Genomic DNA, 15,014 nt, shown 5'->3' with positions numbered 1-15,014 from the left:
TATAAGACAGCAACAGGTTTGGTCTCTTCCAGTTTATAACACCTTCATTCAGGTAAACTGAGTGCTTTGGGTTAGACGTTTAGCCCTGTTGGCTTTCTCCTCCTCCTTCATTTTCCCTGAGTGCCTTTGAGCACAGGGAACTGGCCTCCCTGTGTTGACTAACTCTACAAACTCCCAGGAGTGCTATTTTTCCCCTCTATAGTCTCTGTGTACTGTTTCTGATATTGGACCATATGTTCTAGAAATGTCTGTGGCCAATCTATCTACTCACTGTGGGTATGCCCCAAGACAGCTCAATGGACAGTCTTTCACATGACTGCAGAGAGTACCTGACCCTCTGAGACTACACCAAGTTCTGAAACTGTCCCACTTCAGGTTATCCATGTCAATTTCTGCCTGAGATCTCTTCATTGTGTTCTGTCAATAACCCCAGGATATCCTCTGACTTTTTATTCTTAGCTACGTTCTGCATCCCCCACCCAACATCTCACAGGAACAACTGAATTTATTGCACACCATGCATAGGCCAAATGGAAGAGGTAGAGCACTGTGTCAGATCAACTTGTTGTCCACCAATGCCATACTCCCACGAGCAAGCTCCACAGTCATTCCATGATGGCACAAAGTTTTATGAGACACTCCCAAGACAAGAAAATGAACACCAGCTTAGAATAATATTTGATTCCCAAAATTAACTGAAATTGTTACTTCCTACTATTTAAATCAGACTGTGCAGTAATATTAGGGGAAATGAAGCAGAACAATGTTTCTTTATTACCATTTTATTGCCCTCTGCCTTTCCCCATCCATTTGTCAACTCTCTCCAGCAGCAGAAAGGACTTTCTGTCCTACCTAGTGATTCCACTTATATCTACTTACAGTCAAACTGTGATTTTAGAACTCCAGGCTTTGCTTTTGCTATGTAAATGGAGGTTCTAAAATTTATAAATTCCCTGCCTTTCTCAGTGACCTTGGCTTTCCAAGACAATTTCCATCTAGGGCAGTAGTTCCCAAAGTGTAGTCTAAAGATAAGCAGCAGCATCAATATCATCTGGAAATTAGAAATTCACATTATAGGCCCAACACAGACATGCTAAATCAGAAAGTCTGGAGATGGGACCAAGGAATCTGCCTTTTAAAAAAGCCCTCCATGTGGTTCTGATGCTCACTGAAGTTTGAGAACTATCACTGTAGGGACTCCAGAATATTATTTCTGAGGCTCAGAGTCCAGCAAAGATCTCTTTTTTCTAGATGGCATCTGTCCTTCCCCTAAACCAAGGAATGTCAGAGATTTCATGGCTGGGAAATCACAAGTCAACAAGTTTTTGTGAAAATGGAAAAAAAAAAAAAATCTGTTACGTATTTCAAAAACATTAATTTCTTTAAAAGATACCAAACAAACTCATTGCCATTGAGTCAATTACAACTCATAGCGAACCGCTTTGGGTTTCTAAGGCAGTAAATCTTTACAGAAATAGATTGCCCAGTCTTCCTTCCACAGAGTGGTTGCTGGGTTTGAACCCCCAACTTTCTGGTTAGAAGTCAAATGCCTTAGACACTATGCCACCAGAGCTCCTAATTTCTTTATACATGCCATTTTCTGAAAGAAAACTTTGGCAAGTCTATTAGGTCCACATTTTCACCAGATTTCTTGATCCTACAAACCAATGTCTCATTCTCCTTCACTACTGCCAGAACACAGTTATCTAAGGTGGTTTGCAGCTCTAGATTAATCCGACATTACTAAAATTAGAGAAATAATGTATTGTATAGCACAGCTAATACAAAACCAGCATTCTGGTGGCATAAATCTATAAACTGGGTCCCACTGAGCTAACTAAACCAAGTTAATAAATGTTCATGGTGAGGCCCTCAAGACTCTGAAGTGCTTCTGAATCATGAAAAATAAAAGTACATCAATTTATGTTGACTATGGATTTAAGTAATAAATGTACTATGTTATACTCTCCAGATTTGATAGTTCATCCCCCATTGGTGTAATTCAATTCAACATAACTGATGTTTATTCAGTTTATTGGCAACACTGATTCTATTTTGTCTCAACAGAATGTTCCAGTCCCCAGCTAAACCTGAATACAAGATTTGGGGACTGAGGCTACAGTTAGCACTAGAAGAAGGCTCTTGTACCACAGTGAATAGAGAAAGGATGTCTTGGGATAGGGTTCCCAAACTGTATACTGGAATGTTGCAGCAAACTCAGAGAGGACACTATGGAGCAATTTAAATTGTTGAGAGAAATAGTGATACTTGACATTTGTCAACTTACATGAACTACTAGCTCAAGGGAGTTGCCAGCTTCAACATTAGCTCCAGCTACATTCTTTTTGTAACATCCCTATCTTTGCAAAGCTGAGTTTTCAGTGGTTGCTATGATTTAAAATACATACATCTATGGCCAATTTGATTTTCACCAAGGGTGCCAAGCCCATCCAATGGGAAATTAATACTCTCTTCAACTAGATCTCTATATGCAAAAGAATAAAGTTGGACCCATATCTCAAGTCATATGTGAAAATTAACTCAAAAATAGATCAAGGACCTAAATATAAGAACTAAAACCAGAAAATTCTTAGAGGAAAACATGGGGGAAAAGCTTCAGGATCTTGTTTTTGGCAATGGATTATTAAATTCAACACCAAAAGCATGAGCAACAAAAGAGAAAACAGATAAACTGAACTTCATCAATATTAAAAACTTTTGTGTACCAGAAGACATAATCAAGAAACTGAAAACATAGCCTACAGAATAGGAAAAAATATTTGGACACCATGTATCAGATGATGGTTTAGCATCCAAAATATATAAAGAATTCCCACAAGTCCACAACAAGAAAGACAAACAATATAATATTTTAAGTGGACAGAACACTTAAATAGACATTTTTCCAAAGACATACAAAAGGGCAATAAGAACATGAAAGGATCCTCAACATAACTAGTCATTAGGGAAATGTACATCAAAACCACAGTGAGATACCAATTCTCACCTACCAGTATAGCTGGTAAGGAGCCTCTGGTGGCATAGTGGATAAGGCATTTGGCTGCTAACCAGATGGTCAGCAGTTTGAACCCACCAGCCACTCCATGGAAGAGAGATGGGGAAACCTACGTCCATAAAGATTTATAGCCTTGAAAACCCATTGGGGGCCCTAACTATGAGTCAGAATCAACCCAATGGCAGTGAGTTTGGTCTCATTTTGAGGATGGCTATTATAAACAACAACCCAGAAAATAACTAGTGTTAGCTAGGATATCAAGAAATTTTAATCCTTGTGGATTCCTGGTGGGAATATAAAATTGTGCAACTAGCTATGGAAAATAGCTGATGAGTTTCTCAAAAAGTTAAATATAGAATTAGTATATCTTAGTTATCAAGTGCTGCTGTAACAGAAATAACACACTGGGTGGTTTTAACTAACAGAAATGCATTTTCTTATGGTTTAGAAGACTGGAAATTCAAATTCAGGGCTGATGTCTAGGGGAAGGCTTTCTCCTGTCAGCTCTGGGGAAAGGTCCTTGTCTCTTTCAGCTTCTTTTTGGTTCCTAGGTGATCTTCATGTGGCAGCAAATCTTTCTGTATTTGTGCTTCCTTCTCCATGTGTCTGGTAGCATAGTGCCTAAGGCATTTGAGTGCTAACCCAAAGGCTGACGGTTCAAACCCAGAAGTCACTCCTCGGAAGAAAGGCTGGGCAATCTACTTCCATAGTGATACTGCCTCAGAAACCCAAGGAAGGGTCACTATGAGTCAGATCAGACTCCACAGCAGTGGGTTTGTTTTTTGGTTTTTCTCCATGCTTAATCTGCTCCTTTTATATCTCAAATGTGAATGGCTTAAATCACACCTTAAACTGATATGGCCTCATTAACATAACAAAGAAAATCCTGTTTCTAAATGGGATTATATCCACAAGTATAATGGTTAGGATATACTACACATATTTCTGGGGATAAAATTCAACCCATAACACCAATGAACCAGCAATCCCACTCTTGATATATACACAAAACTGAAAGCAGGGACTCAAAGAGTTACTTTAATTAATTTCTTGCAGCATTATTCAAAATAACTAATAGGTGGAAACAACCCAACTGTCTATCAATAGATGAATGATAAACAAAATATGGTACATACATACATACAATGGAATTTATTCAGCCATAAAGAGAAAGGAAGTTTTGATATGTGCTACAACTTGGATGAATCTTGAAAACATTATTCTGAGTGAAATAAGTCAGACATAAAAGGGCAAAGTATCCAACTTACGGGAGTTCTGGTAGCATAGTGGCTAAGGCACTTGACTGCTAACCAGAAGGCTGGTGGTTCAAACCCACCAGCCACTCCTCGGAAGAAAGATGGGGCAATCTACTTCCGTAGTGATACCGCCTCAGAAACCCAAGGAGGGGTCACTATGAGTCGGGTCCGACTCGACGGCACATAACAACAACAACAACAACAACATGCAACTTACATGAAAAAAATCTAGAATAGGCAAATGCATAGAGACAAAACTAGATCAGTGGTTACCATGGCTATGGAAAACAGGAATAAGGAGTGAAAAAATAAGCAAGTATCATACAAAAAGCAATGTGGAATGCCAAGATTTGAGGTGTGCAGTGCCCAACAGGCAGACACATCTAATTAGTAAATGACTACAGTTATTTAAGAACAAAACATAATTTTTTTTCATTCATTTTATGAGTATGTTTTTTCAGATTTGGAGCTCTGGTGACAGTGTCTAAGGCATTTGACTGCTAACCAGAAGGCTGGTGGTTCAAACCCACCAGCCACTTCCTCAGAAGGAAGACTAGACAATCTACTTCCATAAAGATACCAAGCAGATTTATAGATCAGCAGAGGTCAAAATTCAAAACTCCTTTAAGCTTGATGCTTGGTGCCCAATGGCCTGGTTGTCCCAACTTTCATGGACTTGTAATTTGTTTTCTGAATGATGAATACATAAATAAATAAATTCTTTTCCCAAAAACACTGAACTGTGCTTTAACATCATTACCATCGATCTTGTAAGTCAAATATTCAAAAGCTGTAGACAAGAGTGACCAATAAAAACTAATTTTCTATACCCCTGGAACTTCTCTTTTGAGAATTACATAGTTTCAAGTGCTTCTGCAAAAACCATCAGTTGAAAATCATTAACATGTTTTTATCTTTATAGAAACAAAACAGAGTTTCCTTATAAATTCACTGCAAATGAAAGTGCCTTCCTAACCAAGCCTGACACTCACTAAGAAGGATACTGTGTTCTGTCCAAGGCATATGTCACCTCTAGTCTTTATGTAAATAAAGATGGTTGACATGAACCCCTGTACATTTGATCCTATCTACTCTGACTTTGCTCCAGGAAACTACCTGTTTGCTGAATTAGAGGAGGAAGACTAAGTTAATCAAAATGATTCCATGTAGTAAAAGCTCACTAAGACATCTAGATTGCTTAAAAGTATTTGCTTGTAAATACATGGTATTTAAAAGGTTCATTTGTAATTTAGTTGCATGAAACATAAAATTCATTTTTCCATTAAAAAAAATCATTATAAAAGGTGATTGAGTTTCTAGTCTAGCCCCTCAAATTTATTTAGCCTCTAACTTTTCTAGAATAAAGTATATTCACAAATGGGGTTCATACTGCCTTGAAATTCATAGTTAAACAAAACAAAAGAAAGAAAGAATGAAATTTCATTTTTAAAAAATGTCCCTGCTTTGGAAAATGTCAGTTTTAAATAAAAGAGGATGAGATAAACACTTTTAGAAAGATTCAAAAACAGATTCTGGGCAAAATTTGAACATACAGAAGTGTGTCCTCAACCCAGAAGAGATACCTAAACCAGTATTAGCAAGGATATCCTTAATGCTCACAGGATTCATTCTTCCTTGACCTCATTCTGTATTCACATTACTACCTCCTCTGTGGGTAGTAGATATATGCTGATCTGTCCTCCCAGCATCCTTGTCTTCTGTGAAAGCATCTTGATTTTCCTATGGGAAATATTCCTCCCTTACTCTCTGTTCATCATATTTAAATAGAACTGACTCCATCTTTGAGGTCAAGAACTACATCAGGAGTTTAGTCCTTGGCCAGCCACTCAAAGCATTCTGTCCCTTAGCCTCACTGATTGGGCCAGAGATGGGCACTTGACCCATGTAGTTTCAATCAGAGCAAATGTTGATAACTTTTATTGGGATTATTGGGAAAAAGACTTTTATGCTACTAGTTTCTAAACTTGTAAGATGAAGCCTGGTACTGTTTTTTAAAAATGAAGAGCTTACTTAGAAATTAAACCAACACAGGAAAGCAGCTCAGGAGTAGAGAAAGACACATTCCTGAGATTATAACTTTTACAAACACCTGGATCCACCTGTGCCTGAAATCTATATTTTAAATACATGAGCCAATGATTTCCCCTATATATTTCAGGTGTTTTAGTTGGCTTTCTGTCACTGTCAACCAAAAGAATGGATTTATAATAAATGTCAACTAATAGTATATGTTTTTAACTACATCTCTAGCATACAAAGGAGAAACCACCAAAACCCTGCCCAGACTCTAGGACAAGGTGGGATGGATTCCAGAGACTTTCAAAAAGATTTGAATTAGAAGACATTGGTTATTTCAAATTTCACTTATCTATGTGCAGCTTGGAAGTCTCTGGGTAGAGCAAATGGTTGATGGGCTCAGCTGCAAACCCAAAGGCTGGAAGTTTAAATCTATGCACAGGTACCTCAAAAGAAAGGGCTAGATATCTACTTCTAAAAAATCAGCCATTGAAAACCCTCTGGAGCACAGTTCTAGGGTTACCATGAGTCAGAACAACTTGATGGCAAATGGAACTGTAAATGGAATGAGCAGCTCTCCTCTTGTTGGCTTGGGTCTATCCCTACCTTTGATTGACCATTGTTAATGATACTTAATGCCACCTTACCCCAAGAGAGATTACAGGACTGTAACAAATAGAGAACGGGGAATTATAGAAATAGAACAAAGACAGAAAGAAATACTTTTTATTAGAAAATCTGAGTTCTTGTTCTCTATCTATTATCTGTGCATGACTTACAAAAAACTATTTTAACCTCTCTAGGTCTGTGTTCTTGTATTTGTCTAGGAAGCAACTAAGACTCTGAGATTTTTATTTATTTATTTATTTATTTTTTGGACTCTGAGATTTCTAAGGAAACTGAAGTCAGAAAGCAAAGGGTTAGGCATGGGTACCAAAAAAGGAATTCCATGAGATATAATTACCTGAGTTGAGAGCAGTGAAAGATAGGAAAATTGAGCACAGCTTAGACACAATCCAGTGAAGGGAAAGAAAATGGTTGGGAAAAGACACTGAACCAAATGATTCCTGTGGTAGCCCACTGGTAACATCAGGCCAGACAAGGTTTTGTACATCAGCATTTATAAATTCATAAGGAATTTCCTGTTAATTGGATACTGTAATCTCCAATTTCGTGAATGTACCCGAGAAGTCTATACTTAATAATTTGGTTATTCATGTGATGCCTATAGTAAAACCCAGATAAGGAAGCACTTATTTTTTTATAACAAGGAGGTAGAGGGGGTGAGGAGTGAGGACAGGAGGGGAAGAGAAATTTTATGACAGGGTTATTTTTTTTCCCCTCTAAAATGAACATAACCATGGGAAAATGAGCAAGGATTTTCAACATAATGGAGTAATTAGTTAACATTTGGTATTAAAATAAACCAGTTTTATAGTGCTGGCTTTTGCTTTTCGTATGGCCATTTAATGTTCACAGAAATGTTTTATTTCCAAATGGAATGAGTTTCTGGCAGTATGTTAACAAGGAATTAGGATGTAAAAACACATAATATACACACATATAAATGCAAAAATGTAAGTTCACCCCTAAATTGTAAATATTTTGACAACATATTCCCTTTGATAGACTGACAGGGCTTACCTTATTGCTGCTGAATGCCTGAAAAGTAGACTAGGGTGTTTTTTTGTTTTTTTGTTTTGTTTTGTTTTGTTTTAACTCAAGTGATATACACATAAAGGAAATCCATATTTGTTTTTTGCCTGATATAGAAAAGTTAAAATCCACATTGTAATAAACTAAAAAACACTATACCTTAAAATGATAGAGTTAAGGGGACTTTCATTTCATGGAAGATAGAGTAGACATACTTTTCCTATTCCTCCTGCCAAAGTACGACAAAACCCTGTGTTTTAGACTGGGCTCGCTAGAGAAACAAAACCAGCAAAGCTTCTATAGAGAGAAAAAGAGAAATTTATCTTAGGAAAATGGCTCACACACTTATAGAAGCTGCCAAGTCCAAAGTTCTTGGATCAAACATCAAGCTGGAGGCTTTTCCCGACTCTCGCAGCTGCAGGGGCTGAGAAGCTCAAGGTTGGCAGGCAGTATACTGGCTGTTGACTCCAACGAATGATGAATCCAAGATCTCCAGGCCGAATGGTAGATTGTTCGCTCACAGACAGTTGTAGGCAGCACAACAGAATCCCAATCCACAGAAGAGTGTCTCTTTTCCCAGGATGCCCATAAATATACTGGAAGCAGGCCACACTCCTAGGGAAACTCCCTTTCAATGGATTGGCTGCTCAAAACATATTCATCTGATCCCATCATGGGAATAACCACATCACAAATACTTAAACACAGAATTGTGGTCCAGCCAAGTTGACACACAGCTCCAACTATCACACCCTGGATATTATATAAAAAGGAAACATAAAAAGACTCTTAAATGTAGATGGAAGTCAGATAAGCTAGGGACTTTGGGATCCAAGGATCAACATAGTGGTGAGTTCCCTCATTTTTCTTTTTGCCTTATGTATGCCACACTTGGAGCTGAGGGAGCTGAAAACCCAGATATTGTAATATGTGCAGACAAAAGTACTACCAACAAAGTCGTCTCTAAGGCAGGGACCCAAAAAAGGGCAGTGACTAAAGACTGAAAAATTTTAGAAAACAACTGCTCCACTCTAGTCACATATCACAGGAAAAAATAAATAAATAAATAAATAATTGTGGCCCCTTCTTAACCCAGAACAGCAAATGCTGAATATTGAGGCTAGACTTCCACTCTCACCAGGCTGTAATAGTGTGTCTCAATCCCCTACTGGGTGATGTTAAAATGTACAGTACATAGACAAGATTTTCATCCCCACAGGGCAGGCCTACAGTAAAAGCATAGTGGGGAATTGGAACTCCCACCTGGCCCAGCAGTAATGAGAAGCCCCTCAATTAGGAATCAACAAAGGTCAAATTGGGAACCTGTAAATCAACCTCCATTTGGCAGTAATAAATTGATACTCCCCTCTCCCCTGAAAAAGCAGTATCAAATGAAGTCAGTTGAAACAAAAGATTTAAATAGGATTCAGGGTCAGATAACATAAAGCCCAAGTTTCCAGGTTAAGGCCTAACTCATCATTCTAAGAAACAGGAAGATCTAAAACCGAATTTAAAAATCAATAGATGCCAATACTATAATAACAAAGCTGTTAGAATCCTCTGACAAAAACTGTGAAGAAGCCATCATAAATATACTTCAACAAGTGATTAAGGACACACTTAAAATATTAATAAATACGAAGTCTCAGCAAAGAAACAGAAAGGCCAGCTACCCAGAGGGACCAAGTAGTTGAACCAATGGGCTCAGGACCATAGTCACAGGGGACATCAAGCTCAATTGGCATAACTTACTACACAAAACATTGTTCCACATCCTACTTTGGTGAGTAGTGACTGGGATCTTAAAAGCTTGCAAGCAGCCATCTAGATGGCTCGTCCTGAGCAAAGAAGAATGAAGAAAACCAAAGATTCATGGAAATAATTAGTCCTAGCGACTGGTGCACCATCTGATCTGCAGCCTATATGACTATGAGACCAGAAGAACTAGATGGCACCCAACTACCACTGTCAACAACTCAGAGGAGGATCTATGTAGGAGATCCTGGATAGAGAGGGAGAATAATGTGAAACAAAACTCAAAATCATTTAAAAAAAAAAAAAAAAAAATAAAGAAAGGGACCAGGTTTGCTGGTCTGATAGAGCCTGGTGGAACCAATGAGTCTATGGCCCCTAGCTGTGCTTCAGGTCTGGAATTGAACCCACTCCTGTGGCTTCCAGCCAAATAAAAGGCAGGCATATGAATTGAACATTCATCTGAGGTAGATACACTCCTTGGAGAGAACAATCATGGGAGAAAGAAGGGCTGTTTATGCACAGGGAGACAGCTCAGGGAGCAGGAGGGCATGGAGGGATGGACACAGGGAAGAGGTAACTATCCGGAGGAAATGGGAGGAGAGCTGTTGCTTTGGGGTAAATGGTAATCAATGTCATGAGACAAAGTGTGTGTGAACTGCTGTATGGAAAATGAATTTGCTCTGTAAACTTTCACCCAAATCACAATTAAAAAATAATAATAATAATTTTTTAAAAAAGAAAGAAAAGAAACTGACAGGCTCACCTAATAGAAGATATAAAGAAAAACCAAGTGAAAATTTTTAGGACATACAAAATACAATAACTGCAAATTTAAAACTCAATGTGTAGGCTGAAAAAACACAGATTTAAAAAAAATCATATAACTGGAAAATAGAACAAAAGAAATAACTCAGTCTGAACAACACCAAGAAAATATATTTAAAAACAAACAGTGCTTCAGATACTTGTGGGACTACAAATAAATATTTAAAATTCATGCCATTGGAGTCCCAGAAGGAGAGGAGAAAGAAGACAAGGCTGAAAGGTACTTGAAGAAATAAGGGCTGAAAATTTTCTAGATTTGGCAAAAAACATATACCCAGAGATTCAAGAAGCTTAGAGAACATCAAACAAGATAAACTAAAAAATAAAGAATAAAGAAACATCATAGACAAACTTCTAAACACTAAAGACAGAAAAAATATCTTGAAAGCAGCAAGACAGAAATGTCACTTTACCTATAAAGGAATCATAATTGGATGACAACAGATTTTTCATCAGAAACCATGAAGTCCAGAAGATATTAAGCATTATTTTCTAATTGGTGAAAAAAAAAGGTAAAAGGTATTACACGATATTTTAAAAATAGTGGAAAAAAAAGGAAATGTCAAGTCAGAATTTCATATTCAGAGAAAATATTCTTTATGATTGAATTAGAAATCAAGATATTCTCAGCTTAAAAGAAAAAAAAAACCTACAAATTTGTCTCCAGCAATCTATGCAACACAAAACACAACCACTCTGTGGAATCAGACCCGACTCATAGCGACCCCTCCTTGGGTTTCCGAGGCAGTATCTCTACAGAAGTAGATTGCCCAACTTCCTTCTGAGGAGTGGCTGGTGGGTTTGAACTGCCAGCCTTCTCATTAGCAGTCAAGTGCCTTCGGCACTATGCCACCAGAGTTCCTACAAGAATGGCTAAAAGCACCTACCACCACCTGTCTGTCAGTTTGTCATACTGTAGTGGCTTGCATGTTGCTGTGAAGCTGGAGGTTATGCCACTGATTTTCCAAATACCAGCAGGGTCACCCATGGTGGACAGGTTTCAGTGAAGCTTCCAGACTGAGATAGACTTGGAAGAAGGAAGGGGTCATCCAGTTGTCAAAGAATTGGCCAGTGAAAACCTTATGAACAGCAGTGAAACACTGGTTGATATATTACTGGAAAACTTTATGAGTATCCCTGAAACAATGTCCAATATAGTGCCAGAAGATGAGCCCCCTCAGTTTGGAAGGCACTCAAAATATGACTAGAGAAGAGCTGCCTCCTCAGAGTAGAGCTGACCTTGATGATGTGGATGGAGTAAAGCTTTTGGGACCTCCATTTGTTGATGTGGCACAAGTCAAAATGAGAAAAAACAGCTGTAAACATCCATTAATAATCAGAACATGAAATGTATGAAGTTTGAATCTACAAAAATTGGAAGTTGTCAAAAATGAAATGGAACACATAAAGATCAATATCCTTGGCATTGTTGTTGTTGTTGTTGTTATGTGCCGTCGAGTCGGCCCCGACTCATAGCAACCCCTTCTTGGGTTTCTGAGGCAGTATCACTACAGAAGTAGGATTGCCCAACCTTCCTTCTGAGGAGTGGCTGGTGGGTTTGAACTGCCAGCCTTCTGGTTAGCAGTCAAGTGCTTTAGCCACTATGCTACCAGAGCTCCTATCCTTGGCATTAGTGAACTGAAATGGACTGGTTTTGGCCATACTGAATCAGACAACTGTAGGATCTACTATGCCAGGAATGACAAACTGAAGAGGAATGGCATGGCATTCATCATCACAAAGAAAGTTTCAAGATCTAGTCTGAAGTACAATGCTGTCAATGATAGTATAATATCCATACGCCCACAAGAAAGACCAGTTAATATGACTGTTATTCAGATTTATGCACCAACCACCAAAGACAAAGACAAGGAAACTGAAGATTTTTACCAACCATCTGCAGTCTGAAATTGACCCAACATGCAATCAAGATTGTATTGATTATCTCTGGTGATTGGAATGAAAAGTTATAATCAAAGAAGAAAACAAGTCAGAAGAAACAAGTCAGCTCCAACTCACAGCGACCCTACATACAACAGAACAAAACACTGCCCAATCCGGCACCAGCCTCACAATCCTTGCTGTACCTGACCCCATCCATGCAGCCACAGTGTCAATCCATCTCATTGAAGGCCTTCCCCCTTTTTGGTTGACCCTCCACTTTACCAAGCATGATATCCTTCTCAAGGGAATGGTTCCTTCTGACAACATGACCAAAGTTAAATGAGACAAAGTCTGGCCATTCTTATTTCTAGGGAGCAACCTGGCTACACTTCTTCCAGGACAGATTTGTTAGTTCTTCTGGCAGTCCATGATACTTTCAATATTCTTTGTCAACACCACAATTCAAAAGCATCAACTCTTCTTTGGTCTTCCTTACTCATTGTCCAGCTTTCACATGTGCATAAGGTAATTAAAAATACCATGTCTTGGGTTAGGCACACCTTAGTCTTAAAAAGGGACACCTTTGCTCTTCAGCACTTGAAAGAGGTCTTTTGTAGCAGTTTTGCCCAGTGCAATACATCATCTGATGTCTTGACTGCTGCTTCCACTGATGTTGATTGTGGAACCAAGTAATATGAAATCTTTGACAACTGCAATCTTTTCTCCATTTATCGTGATGCTGCTTATTCATCCAGTTGTAAGGATTTTCATTTTCTTTACACTGAGCTGGAATCCATACTTCAGGTTTGTGCCTTTAATCTTCATCAGTAAGTGCTTCGAGTCATCCTCATTTTCAGCAAACAAAGTTGTGTCATCTGTGTTTCACAGGATGTTAATGAGTCTTGTCCAATCTTGATGCCACATTCTTCACATAGTCCAACTTCTCAAATTATTTCTTCAGCATACAGATTGAATAAGTATGGTGAAAGGATACAACCCTGACGTACTCCCTTCCTAATTTTAAACCATGCAATATCCCCTTGTTCTGTTTGAACAATAGCCTCCCGGTCTATATACAGGTTCCTCATGAGCCCAATTAAGCGTTCTGAAATTCCCATTCTTCTCAATGTTATCCATAATTTATTTCAATACACATAATCAAATGCTTTTGCATAGTAAATAAAACTCAAGTAAACATCTTTCTGATATTCTTTGCTTTTGGCCATGATCCATCTGATATCAGCAATGACATCCCTCGTTCCACATCCTCTTCTGAATCCAGCTTGCATTTCTGGGAGTTCTCTGTCAATATACTGCTGCAAATTATTTTCAGCAAAATTTTACTTGTGTGTGATATTAATGATACTGTTTGATAATTTTCATATTCTGTGTGATCACTTTTCTTAAGAATTGTGTACAAATATGAATCTCATCCAGTCAAATGGTTAAGTAATTGTCTTCCAAGTTTCTCAGCATAAATGAGTGAGTGTCTCCAGCGTGGCATCTGTTTGTTGAAACACTTCAATGGATATTCCGTCAATTCCTGAAGCCTTGTTTTTTGCCAATTCCTTCAGTGCAACTTCAACTTCTTCCTTCAATACCATTGGCCCTTGATCATATACTACCTCCTGAAATGGATGAAGATCAACCAAGTCTTTCTGGTACAGTGACTCTGTGTATTCTTCCATCTTCTTTTGATGTTTCCTGCATCATTCAATATCTTGCCCATAGAAACTTTCAATATTGCAACTCAAGTCTTAAATTTTTTCCTCAGCTCTTTCAGCTTCAGAAATGCCGAGAGTGTTTTTCCCTTTTGTTTTCTAACTCCAGGACTTTGTACATTTTAATATAATAATTGACTCTGTCTTCTCAAGCTGCTCTTAGAAATCTTCTGTTCAGCTCTTTTATCTTGTCATTTCTTCATTTAACTATCTGTTCAAGGGCAAGTTTCAGAGTCTCTTCTGACATCTGTTTTGGTCTTTTCTTCCTTTCTTGTCTTTTTTTATGACTTCTTGCTTTTTTCATGGATGTTCCTGATGTCATCCCACAATTCCTCTGGTTTTCAGTCACTGGTGTTCAATGCATCAAATCTATTCTTTAGACAGTCTCTAAATTCAGGAGGGATATATTCAAGGTCATATTTTGGCTCTCGTGGACTTGTTTCAGTTGTCTTCAACTTCAACTTAAACGTGCAAATGAGCAGTTGATGGTCTGTTCCACAATCAGCTCCTGGCCTTGTGTTGGCTGAAGATATGGAGCTTCTCCATTGCCTCTTTCCACAGATGTATTTGATCTGATTCCTGTGTACTCCATCTGGCAAAGTCCACATTGTATAGACACCATTTATGTTGTTGAAAAAGGTATTTGCAATGAAAAAGTTGCTGGTCTTGCAAAATTCTATCATGAGATCTCTAGTGTTATTTCTATCACCAAGGCCATATTGCCCAACTACTGATGATTCTTCTTTGTTTCCAACTTTTGCATTCCGATCACTAGTGATGATCAACTCATCTTGACTGCATGTTTGGTCTATTTCATACTGCAGAATTTGTTAAAAATCTTCAATTTTTTCATCTTTGGCTTTG

This window comes from Orycteropus afer, unplaced genomic scaffold (assembly GCF_000298275.1).
Source record: "Orycteropus afer afer isolate SDZICR_OR568_19922 unplaced genomic scaffold, OryAfe1.0 scaffold00149, whole genome shotgun sequence".
NCBI classification, from domain to species: domain Eukaryota; kingdom Metazoa; phylum Chordata; class Mammalia; order Tubulidentata; family Orycteropodidae; genus Orycteropus; species Orycteropus afer.
The sequence above is the reverse complement of the archived record's forward strand: the minus strand, read 5'-3'. Positions refer to the sequence as shown.